The following is a 25,975-nucleotide window of genomic DNA, read 5'->3' as shown; positions in this document are numbered from 1 at the left end:
GAGATGGTTGGCTGGCTTCACCAACTCGATGGACATGAGTTTGAGCAAGTTCTGGGGGTTGGGGATGGACAGGGAAGCCTGGCGTGCTGCCGCCCATGGGGCCGCAAAGAGTCAGACATGACTGAGTGACTGACCCCAACTAGCAGGGGATATAATGAAGAATAAAGATGAACGGCCAGGGACTTCCCTGCTGCTCCAGCGGCTCAGACTCCTGCTCCCAGTGTAGGGACCTGCTGACTCCTGGTCAGGGAACTGGATTTCATCCCTGCAACTGAAGATCCCACATGCTGCCATGAAGGTCAAAGATTCTGCATGCTGCAACTAAGACCCAAATGAATAGCGCACCCAAATAAATAAACACATATTTTTTAAAAAGATGGCTGGTCATATGAAGAAATACCTAGAGGAGGACCAGAGGGGTCCTGAGTGCAGAGGCTCCCATCCTCATAGAGTTGGGGTGCTTCACTCTCCGGGTACATGGATGAGTTCTCCCACCCGGAAGCTCCCTGAACTCCATACTTTGCAGGTTTGTATGGAGCTTTCATCATGTAGGCACCACGGATCATTAATTCCGTTTCCAACCACTCTCCCCTTCTTGGAGGGTGGGGCTAAAAGTTCTAAGCCCTTATCATGGCTTGGTCTTTCTGGTGACCAGCTCCCGTCCAGGAGCTCACCCAGAGCTGGCTCATTAGACCGGAAGACACTCCTGTCACCCAGGAAACTCCAAGGGTTTCAGGACCCCTGTGTCACGAACCAGGGGTCAAAGACCAAGTATCGGAGCAAAAGATGCTGCTGGCGCTCTTCTCACTCAGGGAACTATAAGAATTTTAGGAGTTCTCTGCTGGGGAGTGGGGGGCAGAGACCAGTATATTCTTTATATTATTTTACACCCACCCATTAGCAGCCTGATCTGGAGATTCCACTACCCCATCCCCACTCTTGTCTAGGGACCCTCTCACTCCTACCCACCCCTCACCTCTCCCCTCCTCTGGTCTACAGGCCTTGCTATGGCTCTGATCCAGGTGTTTCCACGAGGTTCCAAGGAGGAGACCAGGGTCAGGGTGCTGACCTGGGGCAAAGGGGCCAGAGGGCAAATCAGTCCCCGGCTGGTGAACTGTCCCCAAGGCACCCGCGCTCATGGGGAGCTGGCATGTATGGCAGTGGGGAGGGGTGGCCTTGAAAAACACACAGGGCCTCAGGCAGCAACTCGGGGAGACTGCAGCTGAAGGCTGGGTGTGTGCGGGCACCCCATGATTTGAGAGATGGAGGCCCTTTGGTAGATGATGCTGAGTGACCTTCAGCAGGTGATACCCGCTTTCTTTAATATTTATTTAGTTCGCTATGAAAGTGAAAATAAGTCACTCAGCCATGTCTGACTCTCTGCGACCCCATGGACTGTAGCCCACCAGGCTCCTCTGTCCACGGGATTCTCCAGGCAAGAACACTGGAGTGGGTAGCCATGCCCTCCTCCAGGGGCTCTTCCCAACCCAGGGATTGAACCTGGTTCCCTGCACAGCAGGCAGATTCTTTACCATCTGAGCCACCAGAGAAGGCGGGGAGGGGGTGTGTGGGCTCTTTGTTGTGGCATTCAGGCTTCTTTAGTTGTGGTAGGTGGGCTCAGTTGCCCAAAAGCATTTGGGATCCTAGCTCCCCAACCAGGGATCGAACCCACGTCTCCTGCATTGGAAGGCAGATTCTTAACCACTGGACCACCAGGAAGTCCTGATGACAGCTTCTTCATTTGTGGCGGCCCCTCTGACTTGCTCTGGGGCCTCTGGACACTTCAGGGCATTGGCTGGGAGGATGGAGTTGCAGAGAGAAAAGAAGCACATGGCGGGGGTGGGCTCCCGGACATGGCTCCCCTCACCACCCTGCCCTGCACCAGCACCAGCTCTGGGACTTTGCGGGGAGGGCTGGGAGAGCTTAGCCAGGAGGAGCTCTTCTGTGTGTGATGGGGGAACTGAGTCAGGGAGCTCTTAGGGGTCTTGTTCGGAGCCCTGTGGAAGGTTTGTGCGTAAGCTGCTTTCAGCTCCCCAGGTTGGGGGAGGAGGAGAGGAACCAGCTCGCTGATGACATTCACAGACACCCTCCCTCCTGCCAAAGACAAAAAAAGGCTCCTCCTCCTCCCTTCCCTGCTAAATCTTGCTCAGAGCTGCCCACTCGGAGCCAGCACCACGGCTTCTGCCTCTCCTTGTCCAGCCAACAGGAAAAGACAGGCGTGCAAATGCTGTAAGGCCACAGCCCCACTGCCCGCAATCCCCCAGCACACGACCTGACTTCATAGCCCCACAAGTGAGAGGTAGACGTGACCCCAGGCAGCCTGGCCATGCCTCCGTCAGAGCACTCAAGCTTTGAACTCTGACTGTCCATCTGTCTGCGTAGGTGGAGTCAGAGCCTGTCGTTCCCATTTTGCAGACAAGGAGCCTGAGGCTGCCACTCCACCCTCACCTCAGTCCCAGTTCCCTGCTGCTTCTGGGCGAGCCCTTCAAAGTTCCTCCCACATCACTTTTGCCCTGCTCCCCTTGCCTGCCACACACTTATTCTTTCAGACACTTCTGGGCTGTCTCCTCTAGGAAGCTGCCCTTGGCTCCATGCATCACGAATTCGATGTGGCCCAAAGCATTCTGCCTGCAACTTCATCAGAGCTCTCATCAGCTTTATACTGAGGTGAGGTGAAGTCGCTCAGTTGTGTCCGACTCTTTCCGACCCCGTGCACTGTAACCTACTAGGCTTCTCCATCCATGGGATTCTCCAGGCAAGAATACTGGAGTGGATTGCCATTTCCTTCTCCAGGGGATCTTCCCGACCAAGGGATCGAACACGGGTCTCCCGCATTGGAGGCAGACGCTTTAACCTCTGAGCCACCGGGGAAGCCCATTTATACTGAGGTATCTGTGCCTAAATCTTTTCAAAGCAATTTTGTAAACACACATTGGGCAGAAAGGTGGTGAAGTATTCAAAAGCAGTAAAGGGTTTTGTGGCTGGGACACTAGAAGTTTGAATATGAGTTCTAGCTGTTGTCTGTTATGCACACATGGACCACATCTGTGGGATGAGGGACCAGTTTATGAATGATGAAGCCACAGAGGTAAGCTTTAGAGAAAGGAGGCTGCTGTTTGACGAGGGCTCCTGGTTTTTCCTAGTGATGTTTTGTCTAACTGTTCTTCATCTTTCCTGCTGAAAAGCAACAGGGGTTGGACAAATGACCTCCTAGCTTCTCCCCAAACATCTGGCCCATAGACACTGGGGTAGAAGGACAGTAAGGCTCAGGGGGCACCAGAAGGTGGGAATGGGGAGGATGGAAGGGTGTGTGGGTGGATCTAAGAAAAGCCAGATCAGACAGAGCAATTTGGTAAGGCAACCAGGGTGACTGAGCATGCCAGGAGTGGGTGGGACCAGGAAAGTCACCACCCGGGCCTGGAGGCCAGAGTGAGCCTCCTTAGGACACTGGTTCCCAAACGTTCCAGGAACAACTGCCAATCTGGACCTCTATCTGCCTCGAAGTGAACAAAACAAAAATTTTCCAGAAACCTGGATTTACTTCATTCAAAGGGCTGTCCGTTATTCCAAAACGATACTCTTTATCTTTTTCTGGTGCTAAAATGTCCTTTCTTGCAGGAAATGATGGTGGTGGCCCAGTTGCTGGTTTTTTTTTTTTTCCTTCACTAGTGTCTTTTCAAGGTAAAATCACAAACAGGTAACCTGCCAGTTTTGAGTTTTGTGTTTCTGGTGGGGAGGGTGACTGTTAATTGGCATGACTTCTCAGAAGGACACAGGAGACCAGAGAGATGTGCCCTTCGGTGGGGGCTGCAGAGAGGGCGCAGCCTGTGCAGGGCAGGCGTCACTGGAGGGAGCAGGGGCCCGCGGCCAGCGTACTGGGCAGGAAGACACTGGCAGGCTCCCCGGGCAAGAGGCTCCCAGAAACGGAATAAACACGATTCCAGGGTGTGTCACCACCTCGGCCGATGATGCAATGCACAGATGTGCAAACTTGGGGACGTGGAGAGGGATGAGGAACAGCAGCTGGGGAGGGGGGCAGGCTCAGGCTGGACAGCAGAGGGGCCCGGCGGACAGCCCCTTCCGGAGATCTCCCTGGGCCAGGGGAGGCTGGGTGCTTGTGGCCCAGCCAGGGATCCAGGGAGGAGGTAGCCCAGGGGGTGCGGCCGGCACAGGGGCCTAAGGCGTCTTCCCAGAGAGGCAGATTTCCACCCAGAGGAACCACCCCGGCGGGAACCAAGGTGGCAGCAAAGTCCTCAGACACACCTCACCTGATGCTCAATGAGTGGGGGCATGGTCCACCCACAGAGGGGCTCGTGTCTTCCCTCCATAGTCCCCCATCTCCAAGACTCCCTGTTGAAAGGGCCCACTCAGGAGTCACCCCAGGAAGAGTGCCCCACCAAGCAGGCCTCAGCTGAGGATTTGAGGTCCCCTGTCCCCTCCTCGCAGGTGCCCCCTGCTGCGTTCTCACAGCCACTGCTTCCCCCGAGACGCAGGACCTGTAGGGATTAAAACATGGACTCTGGGGACCTCCCTGGCAGCCCAGTGGTTAAGAATCCGCTTGCCAAAGCTAGGGACATGGGTTCAATCCCTGGTGCAGGAAGATCATCCCACATGCTGCGGGGCACCTAAGCCCGTGTCCCACAAGGACTGAACCCGTGGGCCGAAACGAAGAGGAGGCCCTGCCCACCGCAACTGGAGAAAGCCTCCGCGCAGCAACGGAGCCCCAGCGCAGCCAAAAGCAAAACTCAGAAAAGAACAGACTGTGGCTCCGGGAGGCCTGGATCCCACAGGGCACTGCTCCCGACCTGCCTGTGAGTTTCAGACCCTCACCCGTGAATGGGGCAGGTGCGGCCCCTGCTCCTGGGGCCTCCTGAGGAGGATGTGAGCTTACAGAATCTCAGGTGCTGGCCTACAGCGACTAATCAATGCAGCATACAGTAGGCACTCAACATGTGCACGAGGAGCTGGCACTTTCACAAGCACCCTGTGGGGGAGGCGAGATTCCTGTGTCACCTGCCCAGGGTCACAAAGCTGGGAGCAAGCAGAGCTCGGACTGGAGTTGTTATTTTTTTTAATAAAATTTTTTAAGTTGATGTGCTGTATTTTCATTTTTATTCAGTTCAGAAATTTTTTTCTTTTTTTTTTGGCTGTGCGGCACAGAGGATCTTAGTGCCCCAACCAGAGATTGAACCTGAGCCCCTTGCAGTGAAAGTGCAGAGTCTTAACCATCGGACCCTCAGGGAAGTCCCTCAGACTGGAGTTTAAGGTGGCATGGCTCTCCCTGCTCTCTCCTTACTGGCAGGAGGGAGCCCAGCTCCAAAGCCTGGTGTACACGCGTGTGCACGCGTGCTTAGTTGCTCAGCCACGTCTCTTCTGCGACCCCACGGACTGTGGCCTGCTAGGCTCCTCTGTCCATGGGGTTCTCCAGGCAAGAACACTGCAGTGGGCTGCCATGCCCTCCTCCAGTGGCTCTTCCTGACCCAGGGACCAGATTGTTTACTGCTGAACCATCAGAGACGCCCCCTGAAGTCAGGGAGCCTGGTTAATCTTGCCCTCACAAGCTATGTGACCTTGGGCATGTCTCTTAACCTCTCTGTGACTTGATTTCCTTTATCCTAAAATGACCTCATAATTACGGCTGGCTTCTGAAGTTTTTGCTTCTACTACCAGCTTAGGACCAACTCCAAAGCCAAATAGGCCCGCCTCACCAATCACAGAGGTGATTTAGTTTACATGGCCTCCAGCCTCTCTGGCCAACAGCCTCCCATCAAGGCACACCTGAAGGGCTCCTCTGTTGGTCCAGCAGCTAAGACTCTGAACTCCCAATGCAGGGGGCCCAGGTTTGATCCCTGGTCAGGGAACTAGACCATGCATGCTGAAACTAATTAAAAAAAAAAAAGATCCTGTATGCCACAATGAAGATCGAAGTTCTGGCTACAACTAAGACTTGGCATGGTTGGAAAAAAGAGACATCCCTGTGCCTTCCCTCAGATCCTCTCTGAAGCACTCTCAATCCCTGGAGGCCCATGAGTCTCTGCCAAACCCAAGTGATGCTTCTGACTCCCCCGCTAGAGCAAGCACTGAACAAACAGCCTTTGCTGTTTCTCCTCTGGGTGGTCTTTGTGGATTTCCACAGTCCATACGCCTACCCTGTAATAAGGGCTGCCCTGGTGGCTCAGCTGGTGAAGAATTCGCCTGCAATGCATGAGACCTGGGTTCGATCCCTGGGTTGGGAAGATCCCCTGGAGAAAGGAACAGCTACCCACCCCAGAATTCTGGCCTGGAGAAGTCCATGGGGTTGCAAAGAGGCGGATATGACTGAGTGACTTTTACTTTAACCCTGTAGTAATTACTCAAATGCCAGCGTTGGGTCACTCATCGAGCCTGTATGGGCTGTTATCAACCCTGTATCCACCGGAGGGAGCGGGCAGGGCTTCCTCTTGAGGAAGAACAGGGCTCAGGCAATGTCCTTGTGTTTGAAAGTAAGGGTGTGGCTTTCAGAGTGAGGCAGCCTCAGCTGACGTCTCCATGGTGATGTCACTCCCAGTCCAAGGCCACGACAACATCCAAACAATCATTTTTTTGTGTTTTTAACAGAGGCACAACATCCAAGCAGTTGTTTGAACAGAAATGGGATTGGGTTTACATTTCTTTTGTTGGAAAAGGCGGAAAAGGGAAAAGTCCCATTGGTTCTCCCCACCCAAAGGTCACCATGATTACAAGTTCCCCTCTCCATGGGTTACCAGCTTGAGATTCAACTGGACCACAATTTCATGCTATGCTTTTTTCATCTGACAGAAATCCAGGCGCGTTTCTCAGGTCATTTATTACATATTCCTTGTGAACAGCAATTCGGAGGTTACAAAATATTCTATCAGGTGAATGTCCCGTTCGTCCTAACAAATTAAACAATAACAAGTGTCCCAGGAGAGGGACTGCACCCCCTGCAAGCCCGCCCCCCTCCCCAGAGAGCTTTGCCCTGGCCGGCCAGTTATTCCCAACAGGCTCTTCCCATGAAACACCCCCCCACCTCTTGTGGGGCTGCCAGTCACTGCCCTTGTCAGCAAGAAAACAGGCAAATCAGCACTTTCTGTGGAGACAAAAGGGCTGGGTGAGAGGTCTGCGGGGAGAGCCCCTCCCCCAGCCCCCTCAGCCCCTCTCCCCAGGTCTGATGCCCAGGGCATCGTGCTGGCTCCACCATCCACATCCACAGCAGAAAACACCAATCCGAGCTTCACCAGGGTAGAATCGGGTCTCCTTGCTCATCTGGAACAAGTCTGGCTGGTTCATTCTCGGGTGAGTTGCCCACACCATTCAGGTGAGGGGAAGCTGGTACCCTGGGGTGTGTCTTGCTGCTCTGAATAACTGGGGGTGGCGCTGTCAGTGAGGAGGGGGCTGGTGGGGGCTGAGGTGGGAGGAGGCGGTGACTGAACCTGCTGGGGTGGCACAGGTGAGCTCAGGTGTACTGCGGTGGCACTTGGGTAAACCCTTGCCTCTCTTTTTTATTTTTTGCCATGTGGGATCTTAATTCCCTGACTAGGGATCGAACCCATGCCTTTAGCACTAGAAGTACAGAGTATAAACACTGAACCACCAGGGAAGAAACCTTGCCTCTCTTTAGACCTTGGTTTCCCCACCTGTGCAAAGAGGGGCCAGGACTAAATGGTGGTTTCATTTCCAGCAAGGAAACTTCAGCTTCTTAGTCCATCCCTTATGGGCTGAGGTCCTGGGAACTTTGGCCAATATTCTGGTGCCGGAAGCCTTGGATATCACAGAAGGAGGAGGTTCCCCCAGGGCCCAGGTGTCCTTTGATCTGGGTCACTCCCTTCCCCCCTACCCCTACCACCCTAATTTGGACAAATCACACTTTCTGTTACATCCTACTGACCCGTCTGTTCTGAGCTCTCTCTACCACCCTAGAACCTGGGTGCACAGACCAGGTGGGCTTCCAGCGTCTGTGAATGGCCTGAACCTGCCTGCAAAACTCTGTGTGTGTGTGTACATGTGTGAACACATGTAGGCGGGTAAGCATATTGCATGTTTCTGGGGAGAGTCTCCATGGATTTCAGAGTTCCGAGGCACGTGTGACCCTAAAGACGTGTAAGAACCCCTGGTTGGCCCGCCCCTTTGTTTCCTGTGCTGTCCTCCTCCCCCACAGCTTCCCAGCCCCCCAGCTCTAGCCTGGAGCCCCCCAGCCTTCCAGCTGGTCTCTCAGGGCTTCAGTCTGCCCCCACGAGCTGCCTGGAGAACTTTCTGAGTTGTTTCTGATTGGGTTCTACCTACTGTCTGTCATCAGGAGCCCCTGGCCTCCGTGATCATCCTGGGCTCCCTTCCTGTTGTCGTTGTTGTTGTTTAGTCACTAAGTCATGTCCGACTTTTTGTAACCCAGTGGACTGTAGCATGCCAGGCTCCTCTGTCCATGGGATTCTCCAGGCAAGCATACTGGAGTAGGTAGACATTCCCTTCTCCAGGGGAATCCTCCCAACCCAGGTCTCCTGCATTGCAGGCAGATTCTTTACCATCTGAGACACCAGGGAAGCCCAAGTTTAAGGACGGCATCGACTACTGGGTAGCTGTGGGAGGGCACTGCTCACAATAAGCACTCAAGTCCTTTTCTAACCTTGCCCTTTGGAAAAAAAAGGGTCACATTTCATGAATGTAGGCACTATTCATTCTTAGCACTTCACCTAGATTAATGTATTCAAGCTTGATAATGGCCGGCCCTCACAGATAAGTGTGTCACTAGACCATTTTACAGAAGGAGGAAACTAAGGCCCAGAAAGGACTGCCCACTAGCTGGTAGGTGATGGAGCTGGATTCTTCTCACTGCACTTTGCCCCAGGTCTTATTTCTTAGTAGCAAGACCGTCTGTCCCAGCCACGTGGGACAATTCACTCCATGTTTCCCGAGCACAGCCCTGTCCACGTCCTTCCCATCATGCGGAGATGTCCTCCAGAAGCTTGCGGTCCACCGGGCTCTGGTCTGGTCTCCAGGTCTGGCTCTCCCAACCAGCCGAGGACCTTCTCAAGGCTGGTCCAGTGATCCAGCCTTCATCATCAATACCATGACCGGTTTGCTGAGGTGAAGGGAAACACTATCCCCAATTTATTAGTGGGTAAACTGAGTTTAGGAGAAGGCAATGGCACCCCACTCCAGTACTCTTGCCTGGAAAATCCCATGGACAGAGGAGCCTGGTAGGCTGCCGTCCACGGGGTCGCAAAGAGTCGGACACGACTGAGCATCTTCACTTTCCCTTTTCACTTTCCTGCATTGGAGAAGGAAATGGCAACCCACTCCAGTGTTCTTGCCTGGAGAATCCCAGGGACGGGGGAGCCTGGTAGTCTGCCGTCTATGGGGTCGCACAGAGTCGGACACGACTGAGCGACTTAGCAGCAGCAGCAGCAAACTGAGTGTAAGAGGTTAAGGGACTTCCTTGGTGGTCCAGTGGTAAAGACTCTACTGCAGGGGACATGGGTTCAATTCTTGATTGGGTAACTAAGATCCTCCATGCCATGTGGCACAGCTGAAAGTTAAAAATATATGTATTTATTTAGGCTACGCTAGGTCTTAGTGACGGTGTACAGAATCTCCCGTCTTCCTTGTGGCATGAGGGATCTAGTTCCCAGATCAGAGATCAAACCCTGGCCCCCTGCATTGGAAGCTTAGAGTCTCAGCCACTGGACCACCAGGAAGTCCCAGGTGGCCTATATATTTAAAGAAATTAACTCATTTCTCAAAGATTATGGATTCCAGTGGAGGGAAGTGTGTGTATGTGTGTGCTCAGTCATGTCCAACTCTTTGGGACCCCGTGGACTGTAGGGAACCAGGCTCCTCTGTCCATAGAATTCTCCAGGCAAGAATTCTGAAGTGGGTAGCCATTCCCTTCTCCAAGGGATATTCCTGACCCAGGGATCAAACCTGGGTCTTCTGCATTTGGGCAGACTCCTTACCATCCCACTATGGGGTTGCACAGAGTCGGACACGACTGAAGCAACTTAGCAGCAGCAGCTTACCATCTGATCCACCAGAGATCAAACCTTCATCTCCGGCACTGCAGGCAAATTCTTTACTGCTGAGCCACGGGGAAGCCCAACTCCACAGGTGTCATTATGTGCTCTAAAGGCTTGCTCCGCCAAGCTCTGCACTGGGTGCCTTAGGGTATATAAACAAGCCTGGGCCTGGTACCTGCCCTCCCCAGAGTCCTACTGTACTGACCACACCTCCCCCAACACCCACACTCCCATACAGTAAGGGGGAGGTGAATTACAGGTGGGCTTCAAGGGGAAAGATGACTTGTCAGACAGAGAAAGTGGGGAGGAACCAGCAAGGGGCAAAGGCATTGACGTTAGCTCATCGAGGGGAAAAGAAAAGGAGAACAAAAAGCACAGCGACCAACCTCAGCCAGGCACCTATGGGTGCTGGGACCCAGTTCCCTCTCACCCCTCGGCTGCCACTTAGCCTCTGCTCTCGCCTTCCCCCGGGGAGGAGGGGTAGGCGGATAGCCGATTCAGTCCTCTGACATTCCGGGAGACAGCTCCTGCCTTGGGAGGATGGTGCAGGGTTCAAACTGTATCTTGGGGACCACTTTTTCCAAACAAGCGTTGGGAGCAAGTCACCAAGACTCCCGTGCCGTCTGTCCCCATCCGTTTTGGCCTCAAGACCGTCCAGGAAGACCTGGAGTTTGCAGCTCCGCTACACTGTCGCCTCCTCATCCTGTCCGGTTCAAACGTCACCTCCCCAGTGAAGCCTTCCCGGAAACTCCAGGAACCTCCCCAGCCCTCTCCGCAGCTTCCACCTCTCTCAGGGGTCTGGGACATCCTTGTGAGCCGAGCAAGGCTGAAGGATGCTCTCTTCCGTCACACACGATGGAAGCGCCGATAGGTGCCCGGCACCGAGGTGGGGGGCTGGCACGCTTCGGACGCCCAGCCACTGACCGCCTCTAGGAGCTGGTGGACGAGGTGCCGGGGCGTTTTCCGCCCGCCCGCCCCCTTGCGGCGCAGCGCCGCAGCCTGAGAAACGCGAGGCCGCGCGAGCGCCCGCCTGACCCCCGCCGCGCCAGGCCCCGCCCTCCCTCGCCCGCCCCAGCGCCGGCCCCTTTTGTTCCCTCCCGGAGCCGGGCCGCTCGCTCCGCTCCCGCTCAGCTCGGCTCGGGCTCCGCCGCCGGGAGCGCAGGCGGCGGCTAGGGCTGCCCGGCTCAGCGCCTACCCGCTTTCCTGCCGCCGCCCAGCCGGCCGCACACGCGGCGCGCGAGGCCCGGACCCGGAGGGCGAACGCGGAACCCCGGCGCCGGGAGGGGTTGCAGGCTGTGGGCAGCGGCGCGCGGGGAGGGGGCCTGCAGCATCCTCTGCCCCCGCCGGTGCCCCGGCGCCGGGAGAGGACGGGGGTCGGGCGCCCCCGCCGCCCACCGCTTCGCCTGCTGCTGGAGGGGCGAAGGTAGGAACAGCCGGACGAACCCCGAGGGAGGGGGCTCGCCGGGCAACAAAGGACCGAGGGATTGCGGGAGGCGGCGGTAGTCCCGGGCCTGGTCCGGAGCCGGGCGGCCGACCCGGAGGCATTGTCGGGGAGTGAGGGGAGGCCGAAGGGGTCGGGGCCCGGCGGGTGGGCGTGAGCGGGAGCTCGTTCTGGGTGCACCCCCCGCCCCAACTTCCCCGTCGCCTGCAGGCGAGGAGGGGCTGCTGCCGGCGTTGGGGAACCCTTCCCGAGCTGCGGGTCCCCTCGGTGGAGGCATCTCCAGCGCTCTCGGTGCCCCTAACGGGGGTTCGGCACAGATGCTAGGGAGCCGCCCGTCGCTCCCTCCAAGGGCAGCGCTGGGCGGCTGGACGCGCCACAGGGCTCTGGGCTCCCAGGCCCCGCGCGGGGGATGGGGGGAGCTGAGCCTGGTGGGCGCGGCCACACAGCCCTTCTCCAGAGCCGGGGTCTGGGAGGACGCGGAGCCCCCGCCCCACGGGCTGTGGTCGCTTGGCCAATGCCCTTTGCAAAACTTGGTTAAAGTGCATGGCGCAGGGGGAATAGACGGATGAGGTGGGGCGTCTTCCCGCAGGGGTGCCCCCCCCCACCTCAGGCTGGCGCTGGTGGCTGGTGAGGCAGCACATTTTCTGCCCTCCCTACGGGGAGGGGCCCTGGCCGCCCCGAGGATGCTACAGCTGGGCCTCCAGGGCCCGCCCGTTTGGGTCCTTTAGGCGGGGCCTGGGCGGGGCAGGGTACCCACTGGGCACTGCCACGCAAGCCCCAGCCCCACCCTGGATAAGAGGGGGCACCTGGGGGGAAGTCACCCCCCCAGCTGCGAATCCCCCAACCTCTGATTTGCCGCCTCTTTCCTTTTGGGTGAGAAGTGGGACTGCTCTCGCTCCTGTGAGATGCCCAAGGGAGGCTTGTGGGGGATGGTGCTGGTTTAGGGATAGCAGGCAGAGGAGGGGGAGGGTGCTGGGAGCACCACGTGAGGGCAAGACTCCGCACCAGTTGTAACGTAAACAATGAGCCCTTCATTCATCCAGCTGCTGTCACCTGGCCCAGCACTGCCAGGGGCTGGCAGGTACACAGGGCTGGTGCTTCACTGCCCCCATGGAGCACAGCCCAGCAGCATCGGTGGAGCACAGTGATGGGGGAGCTGGGAGCACACCTGGAGGATGGTGTGGAGCAGGAAGCTTGACAGCCTGAGCGTAGAAGTTTGCTGCCAGGATCCCAAAAGAGGGGCTGGAGGGAGAGGACATAGTGTGGGCAAGGGGTGGGAGTCAGAAAAAGAGGCAAGAGACCGGGTGGCTGGTGGGTCAGAAGGGCAGCAAAGGATTTGGGTGACTGGGGCATGATGCCCTTCTCCATAAGCGCAGGATGTGTTGGCATCTGCAGTCCTGGCCTGGGAGGGATGGTGGGACTGGTGAAGGGGGATGGGCTGGAGGGGAGTTTCAAAGGCAGAAGCGTCTGGCAGAGGAGACCTGGGGGGAGCCTTAGCAAGCAGGACTGTGCACCTGTGGGCTCCCAGGTGCAGCCAGGAGGCCGGGAAGGAGGTGCCTGGAATTCCGTACCCAGAGCCTGAAGTCCCAAGTGAGGAACCCACTCGCAGAGGCAGCAATCCTTTTTCAGCATCTGCTCTTGCCTCTGGCAATTAAGTTTGACTGCTGGAGCCTGACAGCCTGGGTTCAAAGCCCAGCCCTGCCACTTACTAGTTGTGTGACGTCAGACAAGTCATGATACCTCTCTCCGATTCAGTTTTCCCACCTGTAACGTGAGAATACTCAAGGTGTCGCCTTTTAGGGTTGTTGAGAGAACTGAATGAATAGATAAATGTGTGCGAAGCGTGTGTACTGCAATGGAGAGAGTGCCGGGTAGGTTTGTGGCCCTTCAGCCTCCATCTACACCCACGAGTGGCCCATCCTGTCTCCTCCCCAGCTGTTTGTCCCCTGTCAGGCAGTCCTGCCGGTTAGCCTCACCCAAGGCCCTGCTGTTCTCTGCCTTAGTGCAGCCTCCTCCCTGGGCTGTTCTCTTTCCTGGTCCAGCCTCGCTTGGTGATGCCATTCTTGCTCCCTCTGCTCCGGCCCACGAGGTGGGGGACAGTTTCCTCTTGACCTTTCTGTCCCTAGAGCTGCCACCCTAAAGATTGATCCTGCCCTCTTGATGCCATCTCCCCCGACCTGTGCTTCAGCACCCAGAGGAGAGAAGCTGTATTCTTGACCCTCCCGGTTCCCCGTTACCTTAGTCTGAGCGGTTCTAACCAATGACTGCAGACTGGGTGGCTTTAAACAGCCCATTTACTCCTCACATCTCTGGAGGCTGGAAGGCTGAGATCCACGTGTCAGCATGGTTGGGTGAGGACCCTTTTCCGAGTCACACTTATTTTTGTGTTCTCAAGCTGTAGAGGGGCTTGGAGCTCTGTGGGGTCTCTTTTACAAGGGCACTAATCCCATTCATGAGCACTCCACCCTCCTGACCTAATCACCCCAAAGGCCCCACCTCCTAATACTGTCTCCCTGGGGGGTAGGGTTTCAACTTGTGAAGCTGGAGGAGGGAGGGCACCTTCAGACCAAAGCCCCAGTGGTCTTTGGGGAGAATGTCAGCCTTTGTTTAAAAGGCAGCAACAATGCCTACTGAGTGCTTACTCTGCCAGGAACTGTTTTAAGCTCTTTGAACGCATGTCTTAGTTTGTGGATATCTTGATAACGTTGCTTACATTTTATGGATGAGGAGTTCAAGATGTGGAGAGGTTTCCCTGTTTGCCCCCCATGCATTTACATTTATTTATTTATTTTGGCTGCTCCGGGTCTTAGTTTCAGCTATTTTGGCTGCTCCGGGTCTTAGTTTCAGCATGCGAGCTCTTCAGTTTCCTGACCAGGGATCAAACCCGACCCCTCTGCATTGGCAGCTCGGAGTCTTAGCCACTGGACCACAGGGAAGTCCCTCCATGCATTTATTGAGCACCTACTGTGTGCCTGGACAACATAAGTTCCATCCACCATACTACTTGCCCATCTGGTTCCCTTCCGGAAAGCAAGGTTTTGGCCATCCCTTCCTCAGACGCCTCCATCCCACGGGCTCAGGTTCAAAGTCCAGACCCTCTTTGGCTCTCAGGGGCTGCTCCCGGATGGCAGGGCCCTGCCTTTTATATACCCAGGGCCTCACCTTTTATAAACTGTCTAGTGACCTAGGCTTGACGGGCAAGTCTTGAGGGGAAGGCTTGATGGGAGAAGGGGGAGGGCCCCCCCGACACCTCTCTTTGGTTTATTCTGTTGCTGTGGACAGGGACTGCCTCCAATTAGGTTAAGTGAAAGGGGAGTTGAGAAGAAAGGAGCTTTGCAGGAAACAGTTGCAGGCGGCCTGGCTCCCCCAGGACCCGGGAAGCCAGCAGGCAGCCCCTCCCTCCGGCCTTCCTCTCTCTGGACTCCGGCTTCATCTGTTGTCCTCTTCTGGTGCTTCTGTCGCGGCTCCTCTCTCTTGCGTGGCCACCCTGAAGGGTGGCTTCAGCTGGAGGCCACAGGACCACCCAGGGGCGCTCTCCTCAGTCTCTGGGTGCTGGAGAGCCGGATGGGCCCAGCTTGGGTGAAGGCGCCCACCGCATCTGCTGGGCTGGTGGAGGGCAGGCCATGCCATTTCTGGGTCTGCAGGTGGGGGACAGGGCTGGGCACAGCTGGTATGGGGTTATGATGTGGGGTGTGTGGGCTGCGGGGTGGACAGGGGAGTTGGGGCTCGCCATCTCTGGGAGCCCACTGCAGGCCTCCCCACCAGGCTTGGGGCCCAGGACGGGCTCCCCTTCAGCACCAAGGGACTGGGGTCGGGGAGGGGCAGTGCCAGCAGGGGACCCACCCCATCCCACCTCTCCTTTCCTTGCCAGGCGTACAGAAACGGTAACACAGAGCTCATGTTTTCAGAGGAAATGCTTCAGAACGATAATGAAACATTTCCCCTCTGAATAGAAAGTAGAGCATAGCAGGTGGTTTTGATTAACAAGGCATGAGTTTGGGGCCACGTCCACTTACCGGCTTCCGGCTTCGCGGAGCACCCTGGCTCCAACCCTGGAACGTGCCTCTGACTCCAGCCAGAGCCCAGGGAGACGCCGGCCCCTCATTCACTTCCATCTTTGCCTTTTTGGTCTCTTCACCGGGAGAGGGGAAATTTGGGGCTCACGATGAGGGCCTGGTTTTCCAATCTCTCATCCCTAAAGGGGGTGATGCAGGGCCGATCTGCTCCTCCTTGCCCCCAGCCTGGCCTCGGCTCCGCCCGGGGTGCCCCAGCCTCACTCTCCAGCATCCAGCGTGGTGGGTGGGAGTGGGTGATGGCTGAGCCCTTCAGCGTGGATGGAGCAGTGGATACCTTAGTTTCAGACCCCACCTTCAAGAGGCATTTGCTGAATCAGGAAGACATAAGCCCCCTTCTTGAAAGTATAAATGACATCAGTATCTTCGAGGAATATTTTTAAGGCCAGAGTAGAAGAGCCTCCATGCCCAGTGGGGTCACTGCCCCCGACAATGGTTCAAGTCCCCGAGGATGACTCAGAGGCAGGGCACGGCGTGGGTGGGATGGCCTAGAGGGCTCTTGGGGGGGAAACAGGACCGCGCTGTGTCCTGAGGATGGGCGGACTCGAGGTCGATAAGGCGCCCCTTCCTGAGGGGCACAGAGAGAGAAAAGTGAAGAAGTTTGGGGGCAGTGGCACTCAGCATGGAGCCCACCATTCTTCCAGGCCCGCTGTGAGGTCGGGCATCTGGTTGTAGGCCCCTCCCTCCGATGAAGGAGGAAATGACATGAGGTGTTTTCCGATTTATTTTTTTGCTACCTTGTATCCTGATTTTAGGGACTTCCCAGGTGGCACTAGTGGTAGAGAATCTGCCTGCCGATGCAGGAGACATAAGAGATGCAGGTTCGATCCCAGGGTCGGGAAGATCTCCTGGAGGAGGGCATGACCACCCACTCCAGCATTCTTGCCTGGAGAATCCCATGGGCAGAGGAGCCTGGCAGGCTATAGTCCATAGGGTCACAGAGTCGGACACGGCTGAGGCGGCTTGGCACACGCACGCATGCATGGCCCATATCCTGATCTCGTTCCTGCTGTTCCCTCTTCTGCTGTAGACTTCCCTGCCTGAGTTCATCTGCTTGTAGGTTCACTCCACTCAGCCCGCATTCAGCTTCTCTCTGATCGAGGGCTGCGCTGGGCGCTGGGCGCTGGGAACGCAGAGCAGAGGAGAGAAGATGCCCAGAAGGGTCTCCTGTGTTCTTTGTCCAATTCCAGAAAGGACTCGAGGTGATTTACAAAGAGAAACGCAGTCTAAGGAGATGGAAAAGACATGAGACAATCGGGGCAGGGGGAGCCGGGGTAGCAAACGTCAGATGAAGCCGGAGGGGCTGCAGCACCTTCTATTGGCGGTAACTTGACCCAGCTTTCTAGCAGCCAGATCCAGGGGGCGTAAGGAGTTTGGAGCGGCTTCTCATTGTCACATTGTCTTGTGTAAGCCCCTGCTATATATAACATGAAAGCCTGAGTGAGGGGCAGCAGGTCCTGGGAGGGGGTCCCTGGCAGGGGGAAGGGAGGATTGCGGCCGCCTTGTGATCTTAATAACCCTCCTCCTGGAGGCTTCTTAGCAGCAGCTGCAGGGGAGCCAAGAGCTGGGGCTGGATCTCACAGCCAGTCCCCTCCACGAGGGCCTGACAGGCTCTAGGGGAAGGGGTGAGACCCCGGGAACCAGGAGCCCAACTGGTCCCTGCCGGAGAATCCCCATCCTGCGAAGATGCTGGGGGGGGGTCTGTGATACAGGGGTGTGCAGAGAGCTCCGGACGCACCCACTGGGCCCCAGGACTTCGCTAAAGGATAGAAGAGGGATGAAGGGCTTCCCAGGTGGCGCTAGTGGTAAAGAACTCACCTCTGGTGCAGGAGACATGAGATGCGGTTCGATCCCTGGGTCTAGAAGATCCCCAGGAGGAGGGCATGGCAACCCACTCCAGTATTCTTGCCTGGAGAATCCCATGGACAGAGGAGCTATAGTCTATAGGGCTGCACAGAGTCAGACAGGACTAAAGCGACTTAGCACGCACACAGAAGAGGGGTGAAGGCATTCCGGCATAGCAGGCAACTGGCTGGGGTGTCTTCAGGAGCAGGGAGAAGCTCAGGGAAGTTGGAGCTCAGGGCACTGGGTGGAAGGGGCCCAGGAAACAGGCCAGAAGCAGGAGGGAGCTGGCAGACACACTATGGACTGTGGTCTTGGCACTCAGGGCCACGGGGTGCCCTCCTGACCTCTTGCTTTAAACTCTGCCCTTGTTCTCCCAGCCTGGTGCCGGGAGGAGCGCTGCTCTCAGTTCTGAGGAAGTAAAGAGCAGTGGTTAAGGCTGACTTTCCTGGTGGTCCAATGGTTAAGACCCCATGCTTCTAGTGCAGGGGGCACAAGTTCGGTCCGGGTTGGGGAACTAAGATCCCACATGCTGTGCAGCATGGCCCCAAATAAATACGTTTTTAAAAAGAGCAGAGTTTAAGAACGTGAACTCCATGGCCAGCGGACCTGAGCGGGAATCCCACCTGCCACCGCTCAGTTGTGTCATCCCCAGCAAGCGACCTGCTGGCTCTGGGCCTCAGTTTCCCGGTTAGTAAGTGGAGCTCATGACAGCATCTTCTTCACAGGGTTGCTGTGCACACTGGACAGGTTAATATCTATGAAGAGCTTAGACATGTCTGCAGCAGAATGAGTATTATAGGTCTGTGATTCCTTGTGCTGAAACAGCTTGGTGGGGGATACAGCGCCATCCCAGCCCAGACTCCTGCACCTGGTACACCGCCCAGGTTCAGTCAGGCTCAGTGCAGAGCACAGCTGTGGTGGCCCAGCCCTGGACTAGGCGAGATGCTCAGCAAGTTCTGCCTCATGTTGTTATTGACAGTGATAATAGCCTTGCCAGCTTACAAGAGCCTCTCAGAGCAGCAGGAACTGAGGCAAGAACCCATTCTGAGAGTAGGCTTCAGTCTTTGCTTGATTACCCCCAGTGACGGGGCTCACTACCTGATTCTTTGCTTGTTGGACTTGCTGGTGAGCAGTGGCTCTGTACCAGGTGTGCTTGGCACTGGGATTCTAGAAGAATGTGAGTTGGTTGGAATGTTGAGTTGCTCCTCTCTCTCCTTTCCAGAGATCACGCCAAGCTGGCCAGTGAGTGTGGCCATGGGGTGTGACAAGCTGCCATGGGCCTCCAACTCGACATGAGAAGGATGTTGGAGGCATGCATGTGTTCATGCTAGGTCACTTCAGTCGTGTCCAACTCTTTGCAACCGTATGGACCGTAGCCCGCCGGGCTCCTCTGTCCACGGCGTCCTCCAGGCAAGAAGACTGGAGTGGGTCGCGGGCCCTCATCCAGATCTTCCCGACCCAGGGATCGAACCTGCATCTCTTATGTCTCTTGCAGCGGCAGGCGGGTTCTTCACCACTAGTCCCACCTGGGAAGCTGATGAAGGCAGAGGAGGGTGTTTTATTCATTCATGTATTCCTTAAACATCTTTTGAGCTCCCCTGTGGGTTGGGCGCTGTCCTAGGTACCAAGAGCCCTGCAACGAACAAGATACTCTTAAGAACCTGCCCTTTAAAGCGGTTCTCAGTGAGAGAGGCCAGGGGTCTTGCCAGTGGATGAGAGGAAGGGATTCTAGCAGAAGGGACAGAGGGTGCAAAGGCCTGGAGATGTGACAGACTGTGTGTGGCTGTGCCTGGGCGTTGGCGATATTCCGCCAGAATTTGGTGACTGGGGGGCATTGATGGGGAGTGCCTTCCTGGAAGCAATAAAAGAAAATACAGACTTTGAGGGCTTGTTAGTCACTGACCTCAGCCCTGGGACCACTAAATTCTGCCCTGCCTCCCCCGTTCCTTTGCACCACCCTCCGTGCCCTGCCAGCCGTCCTGGCTGGCCCTTCAGAGGTGTAGGTGGTACCCATGGACCCTGGCTGGTTCATCCCTTCTCCACGCCACCCACATCCTGGCCATTCATCGTGGGCCCTGACTGGTGTCCCCTCCTCTCGTGTGGGTGAGGAGCCAGGCTGTGACCTCAGTGGGCTCAGCCTCCTGCCCTGCAGGGGAAGCCCTTGGAGTGAGAGGACGCTGGGGTGGGAGTCAGCATGCCTTCTTTAGGGAGGAAAGCTGGGGCTGGAAGGCTGTTTGGAGAGCACAGAACCCCTCTGTGCCAGGTCCTGGGAGCCTGCCCGTGGGCAGTCCACAGACCCTTGGGAGAGTTGGGTGCGTCAGTGGGTCCATGTGGCTAGGTGCTGGCTGGGGTCATCTGCAGGGTGGGGGAGGCCCCAGAGCAGCAGGGACCACGCCTGGTGCAATGATCTGGGCCTGCCCTGCCTCCTCTACTCCTGCTGCCACTGCCCCCAAGCCCAGGGAATTAGAAAAACAACAAAAAAAGCCTTTTTGTTGAAGTACAGCGTCCATACGGACAAGTGTGTGTATCATGAGTGTAGTGTTTTGTCGACTTTTCTCAAACTGAAATATCTGTGTGGCACTCAAATCCAGAATCAGAACCCGCTAGCTCCCCCAGAGCCCCTCTTGTTTTTCCTTCCAGTCTACACCCCTGACCCAAGGGTGACCCCTTCCCTGATTTCTGGCACCATCAATACATTTTTGCCTGCCTTTGAGCTTCTTTTTATTTTTAAAAACTTTGTTTATTTTTGGCTGCACTGGGTCTTCGTTGCCGTGTGTGGGCTTTCTCTAGTTGTGGCGGCGAGCGGGGGCTGTGCTCGAGTCGTGGTGTGCGGACTTCTCTTTGCCGTGGCCTCTTTTGCAGAGCATGGGCCCTAGAGCATGCAGGCTTCGGTAGCTGCAGCTCACAAGCTCAGTTGCCATGCAGTACGTGGGATCTTCCCGGACCAGAGTTCCAACTGGTGCCTCCTGCATTGCAAGGGGGATTCTTAACCACTGGACCACCAGGAAAATCCCTGACCTTCTTTTTAAACGGAAGCATACAATCAAACTTTAAGCAGTTTCACAGCTGCCTTCTTTCACTCAAGACTCACACATATTGTTGCATGAGGTTGTAGTTCACCCATTCTCATCGTTGTGTGAATAAACCACCACTTCCTCACTCTGAGGGTGCTGGATATCGGGGTTACTTTCGGTTCGAGGATATTAGGAATAGCCCATGTCTCCCGGTGCATGTATGGGCACTTTTCTGTGGCGACGTAGCTCAGGAGGGGCTTCTCGGGTGGCTCTAGTGGTAAAGAGCCAGTACAGGGGACACAAGAGATGTGGGTCCGATCCCTGGGTCGGGAAGATCCCCAACAGGAGGGCACGGCCACCCACTCCAGTATTCTTGCCTGGAGAATCCCCGTGGACAGAGGCGCCTGGCGGGCCACAGTCCATGGGGGTCACAAAGAGTGGGACACGACTGCAGTGACTGAGCCCCATGCACGCATGGCTAGGAGTGGGATTGCAGGGTCCCGCGCAGCTGCGGCGTGCAACGCCAGACTGTTTTCCGCGTTGCTTACACTTCCCACTCGTACTAGCAGTGGATGAGTGTTGTGGATATTCCACATCCTCACCAACACCTGGGGTCCGTGCTTCCTTTTATACATTCCAGTGGACGTAGTGTTGTCATGGTGACTAATGAAGGTGAACTTCTTTTCATCTGTTTATGGGTCATTTGAATACCCTTTTCTGGGGTGAAGTGCTTGTTCAAGTCTTGCTGTGTTTTTTCTCACTTGGTGTTGAATTTTTCCCCGTATTCTGAATAGGAATCCTTTGCAGAATACAGGAATTACACATTCATTCTCTCTCTCTCTCCTTCCCCCCAGCCCCAGTGGTATCATTTGGGTCACAGGAGCATATTGTCCAGTCTGTCCATCTCTTCCCTTTCGGCAGTTCCTGTGTTGAAATCTCTGCCTTACTCCAGCATTAGGCGGATCCTCTTTCATGTCTTCTAAAAACTGTATTGTTTTACCTTTCACGTTTAGATCCTGCCCTCTGTCTGCAGCTGATTGTCGTGTGTGATGTGAAGCACGCATATTAGTTTCCTGTAGCTCTCATAACAAATGACCACAAACTTAGTGGTTTAAAACAACACAGATGTATTATCTTACACTTCTGGAGGTCAGAAGTCTGACATGGATCTCAGCAGGCTGAAATCAAGATGTCAGCAGGGCTACGTTCCTTCTAGGAATTCTAAGGGAAAATCTGTTTCTGGAAACCTTTTCCAGCTTCTTAGAGGCCACTTGCATTCTTTGGCTGTCAGCCCCTGCCTCCATCCTCAAAGCCAGCAATGTCAGACGGGGTCCTTTGCAGGCAGTCGTCTCTCTGCCTCTGTCTCTCCTGCCTCCCTTTTCCACCTATAAGGACCCTCGTAATTACATTGAGTCTGCCTGGATCATTCAGAATAATCATCTCCTCTCAGGTCAGCTGATTAGCAGCTTAGTTCTATCTGCAGCCTTAATTCCCTTTTGCCATGTAAACTGATAAATTCACAAGGACCAGGATGAAGCCATTATTCTGCCAGTCACAGAAAAGATCATGGGGTTTTTTTGGGTCTTGTTTTTTTTTTCCCTCTTGGCTATCCATTTGATCCAGCACCACTTATTGTAAAAACTCTCCTTTTGCTCAAGGGTCTTTTTGAGTTGCTTGTGCAAATCCCAACCCTGGGGAGGAGGCCCAGCATGCTGGGTTAGGGAGGAGAACCCAGGAGATGGGTGACCCTCCTGCAGCTGTGCTGGCCTGGATGGGTTAGATGGAGCTGCCATGGAAACCAGAAGGGAAGGAGGCAGTAGTGAAAGACAACTGGCTCAGCATCCTGGCTAGGGAGGCAGGATACCAGAGCCCGTTCCTTCCTGTTGCCCTGATGGCTGGGTGACCTCAGCAGCCCCGCCCTTCCCTGTGACTCCAATTCTGTCTGGTCTCAAGGACCTTCTTGCCCAGCCCAGCACTTCTTCATCTGGGCAGTGGTCTCTTACTGTCCTGTTCGCTTCACATTTCTGCCCTGGGCCTCAGTTTTCCCATCCCGTGAAATGGGAATAAAGGTGGGTCAGGGGCAACTAGCCCTTCTCTTTAGGCCTAATGGGGGACCCCATCCAGCAGAGTCAGGCTGATGCCTGGCCAGTGTCCTGGACCAGTGGTGGGAGGATCCCAGCTGTCCAGTCACTGAGTCTGGATCATGGCCACACAGCTAGGACGGGGGCTCTGGGGCCATGGCTGTGCCCTGGTTCTGAGCATGCCAGCTGTGTGTGTGTGTGTGTAATGCACAGAAGTATATCCACATTCCTTCCCCTCGCTGGACTTGCAGGGCAGGGAGGGGAAGCCCTGATCCCCTTTGCTGGGAGACAGGATCTGAACTCCCAGCCCAAGGGAAGATGGCCACACCCCAGTCTGTCCAGCTCAGGGAGGACTGACAGGCTGGCCGTTCCTAGAGCTCTGCAGTCGCCCTGGCAGTGGGCAGGACAAGGAAGATACTGACTTACAAATTAAGAACCGCAGCCCCAAGCTCAGGGGCTGTGAGGATGGCAGGATGGCAAGCAGGCGGGACTACATCCCAGCCTTCTGGACTCAGCCCTGCTCGTGGGTCCCCCTGCAGGTGCTGGGGAGGTGGGGAGTTGACCAGGGTTCTTGGGTCCGCCTGTCCTTCCCTCCTCAGTCCTGTGGGCGCGCCTGCGCTGCCATCTCCCCAGCTTCGTCCTCTCTCCCCGCTCCTGGAAGCCACATCAACTGGTGGAGCCTGGGTTCCCACCCTAGCGCAGCTGTGAGGCTTGGGCCGGGTCCCTTCCACAGGTTTTGAATGGTTGCCAGGCATTCCCAGGGCGACTCGGGAATCCTTTCCCAGATGGGGCCCACTGCTGCCCCATGCTTCCTGGAGTGTCCTGCCGCTGGCCGGCAGCTGTGTGAATTTTGGGCTGACACATTCTGCCCTGTGGTCTCCCCACCAGGTGAGAGCAGGGGCGGGTGTGGGGCTGGGGGCACAGTCAGACAGGCCCCACCGCCCCGGCCCTCCCAGGCCTCGGGGCGGCTGCTCTGAGCTGGCAAGGCTCACAGGGAGGGTGCCCCACTCTCCACTTGCCCGTGGGGATTCCAGCTTCACTGGCTGAAATTTCCCAAGCCTCAGTCACATGCAAACAAATGGCCTCCTTCCCCAGCAGGATGGGACAGGCAGTGGGTGCCAGCTGGGTGGAGGCTCATGGGGGCGGTGGTCACACTGGATTTGGGGGTTGGGTAGCACTGGGGTTCTAGTGCAGGTGTGAGCATTGGGGTGCCCAGTGGGCCAGGTCTGGGAGCACCCATACTATGCTTGTATAAGGGACCACCATTTGGAGCCTAGGGTCAGCACCTAGGGTTCACTCTGGGGCCTGCCCCCCATTCCTCTTGGTGGGTGTGCATGGGAGGGGGAAACTGTTTTCTCTCCCTCTCTCCTTGTGTCTATCTTTAAAAAAAATGTTTTTTTAATTTAAAAAGTATTTTGAGGGACTTCTCTAGCAGACCAGTGGTTAAGAATCCACACTTTTATTGGAGGGGGCATGGGTTCAATCCCAGGCCGTGGAACGAAATTCTGCATGCCTCACCAGGCAGCCTGAAAATAAATAAAAATAAAATTTTAATGTATTGAAATATTTTAGGTACTCAGAATAGACAGGGCACAGTGAACTCCCATGTAGAGCATGCAGGACTGAAAGAAGCAACTCTTACTAATGAAGCAGGGCTTGTGTGTGGTGGTCCAGTGGCTAAGACTCTGCGCTCCCAATGCAGGGGGGCCCAAGTTCAATCCCTGGTCAGGGAACTAGGTCCCACATGCCCAGCTAAAGAGATCCTGCATGCCACAAGGAAAATTGAAGATTGAGAGTGCTGCATCAAAGACCCAGCTCAGCCAAATAAATAATGAAAAGTGAAAGTGTTACTTGCTCAGTCATGTCAAGCTCTTTGCGATGCTACGGACTGTAGCCCACCAGGCTCCTCTGTCCATGGGGATTCTCCAGGCAAGAATACTGGAGTGGGTAGCCATTCCCTTCTCCAGGGTATCTTCCCAACCCAAGGATCGTGCCCAGGCCTCCTGCATTAAAAAACATAGAAATGAAGCCCCCACTTGCCCCGCCCCAGCCCCATCCCTCAAGCCACATTTGCTGGGGGTGCTGTGGATTAGCACCATGGAGGTGCCTCCTGGACGCTCGGCCAAGGTCCGTGGTTGGGTGTCCTCTGCACCCGCACGGCTCCCTGCCCCCCTCCCTTCCCGGTGCCCACTGGTGACCTCTACCCTGAGGCCTTTCCAGCAACTTGGTATCACCTGGCTCTTTGACTTTGCGCCCATCTGATTGGGTGGGAAACAGGATCTCCTGGCGGCTTGGTTTGCATTTCCCTGCGACCGGGGAGGCCCCACCTGTCTCCTCAAAAGCTGGCCTGCTCACGCCCCGCTGTCATCGGGTACCCTCAGCTTGGTGCCTGGGGTCCCTTTCTTCGCCTCCAGCCCCTGAACCTGCACACCGGGTGGGCGCCCCAGCCCCCCATCACTTCCCACCCATCGTGTCCCTAAATGAGCCCCCTGCCCCACCCCAGCCCCTCCCTTCCCCCAGGTCCCTCCTGGCGTTGACTCTCCTGCCATCCTTTCCTTAGCCCTCCCTACCCCGCCTCCTCCCACCCCCCCACCGCTGTTTGCTACCTGCCCAGCGTCTGTCCCCTCTCTGTCCCCTCCAGCCCCTGCCTCTGTCTCAGTTCAGGCCTCCTGGAGTCCCTGTCTGTCGAAGCAGCCCCCATCCCCCTCATCCTCAGCGGGTCCTGGAGGTTTCACTAAAATGCTCATCTGGACACACAGGGAAGTGAGTCAAAAAGAAGAAAAAAATCGTATATTAATGCACATATATATGGAATCTAGAAAAATGGTACAGACGAACCTATCTTTAGGGTAGGAATAGAAACGCAGACCTGGAGAGTGGACACGTGGCCAAGGTGGGCAGGGGAGTCTGGGGCAGATTGGGATTGTAGCCGTGTAAAACAGCTGGGGAGGGGGCTTCAGGATGGAGGGGTCACAGGTATACCTGTGACCAACTCATATCGATGGATGGCAAAAACCATTGCAATATTGTAAAGTAATTGTCCTCTAAATAAAATAAATAAATAAAAATAAATAGCTAGTGGGAAGCTGCTGTATAGCACAGGGAGCACAGCCCGGGGTTCTATGCTGATCTAGAGGGTGGGATTGGCAGGGGTGGGAGGCTCAAGAGGGAAAGCATATATGTATCCTTTCCTTTGTTGTACAGCAGAAACTAACACATCATCAAGCAGTTATACTCCAATAATAGTTTTTTAAAACATTAAAACAAATATTCTTCAAAGGTGTAGAAAAATGAAACAGAGCAAAAAACTTGAAAGGATTTGATTAGAAATTCTCTACAACATATATACATACTTGACATAATAAAGCTGATTTCTTTGTGTTTTCCAAGAAAAAAAAAAAAAAAAACGCCCATGCAAACTGTTGGATTCTTTGCTCGATGTCTTCCCTGGCGCTTTATCCCCACCCCATCCCAATGTCTGGGCACCACTGGGAGACTCTCACCACCCCCC

General features: G+C 55.6%; 1 protein-coding gene across 2 annotated transcripts in view; it reads left to right on the top strand.

Annotated features, from left to right (window-relative positions):
* Window positions 1-11,140: 11,140 nt before the first annotated feature.
* The window catches only part of CLIP2 (CAP-Gly domain containing linker protein 2), a 75,627-nt gene continuing 60,792 nt past the window's right edge, over window positions 11,141-25,975 (top strand). For both annotated transcript variants that reach the window (XM_040260922.1, XM_040260913.1), the window contains exon 1: window positions 11,141-11,433. The gene's annotated coding sequence lies outside the window, so the exon portion shown is untranslated. The remainder of the gene's footprint in view (window positions 11,434-25,975) is intronic.

This window comes from Oryx dammah, unplaced genomic scaffold, assembly GCF_014754425.2.
Source record: "Oryx dammah isolate SB20612 unplaced genomic scaffold, SCBI_Odam_1.1 HiC_scaffold_2, whole genome shotgun sequence".
In the NCBI taxonomy this organism is placed as follows: Eukaryota; Metazoa; Chordata; class Mammalia; order Artiodactyla; family Bovidae; genus Oryx; species Oryx dammah.
This window is presented reverse-complemented; position numbering and strand designations above follow the sequence as displayed.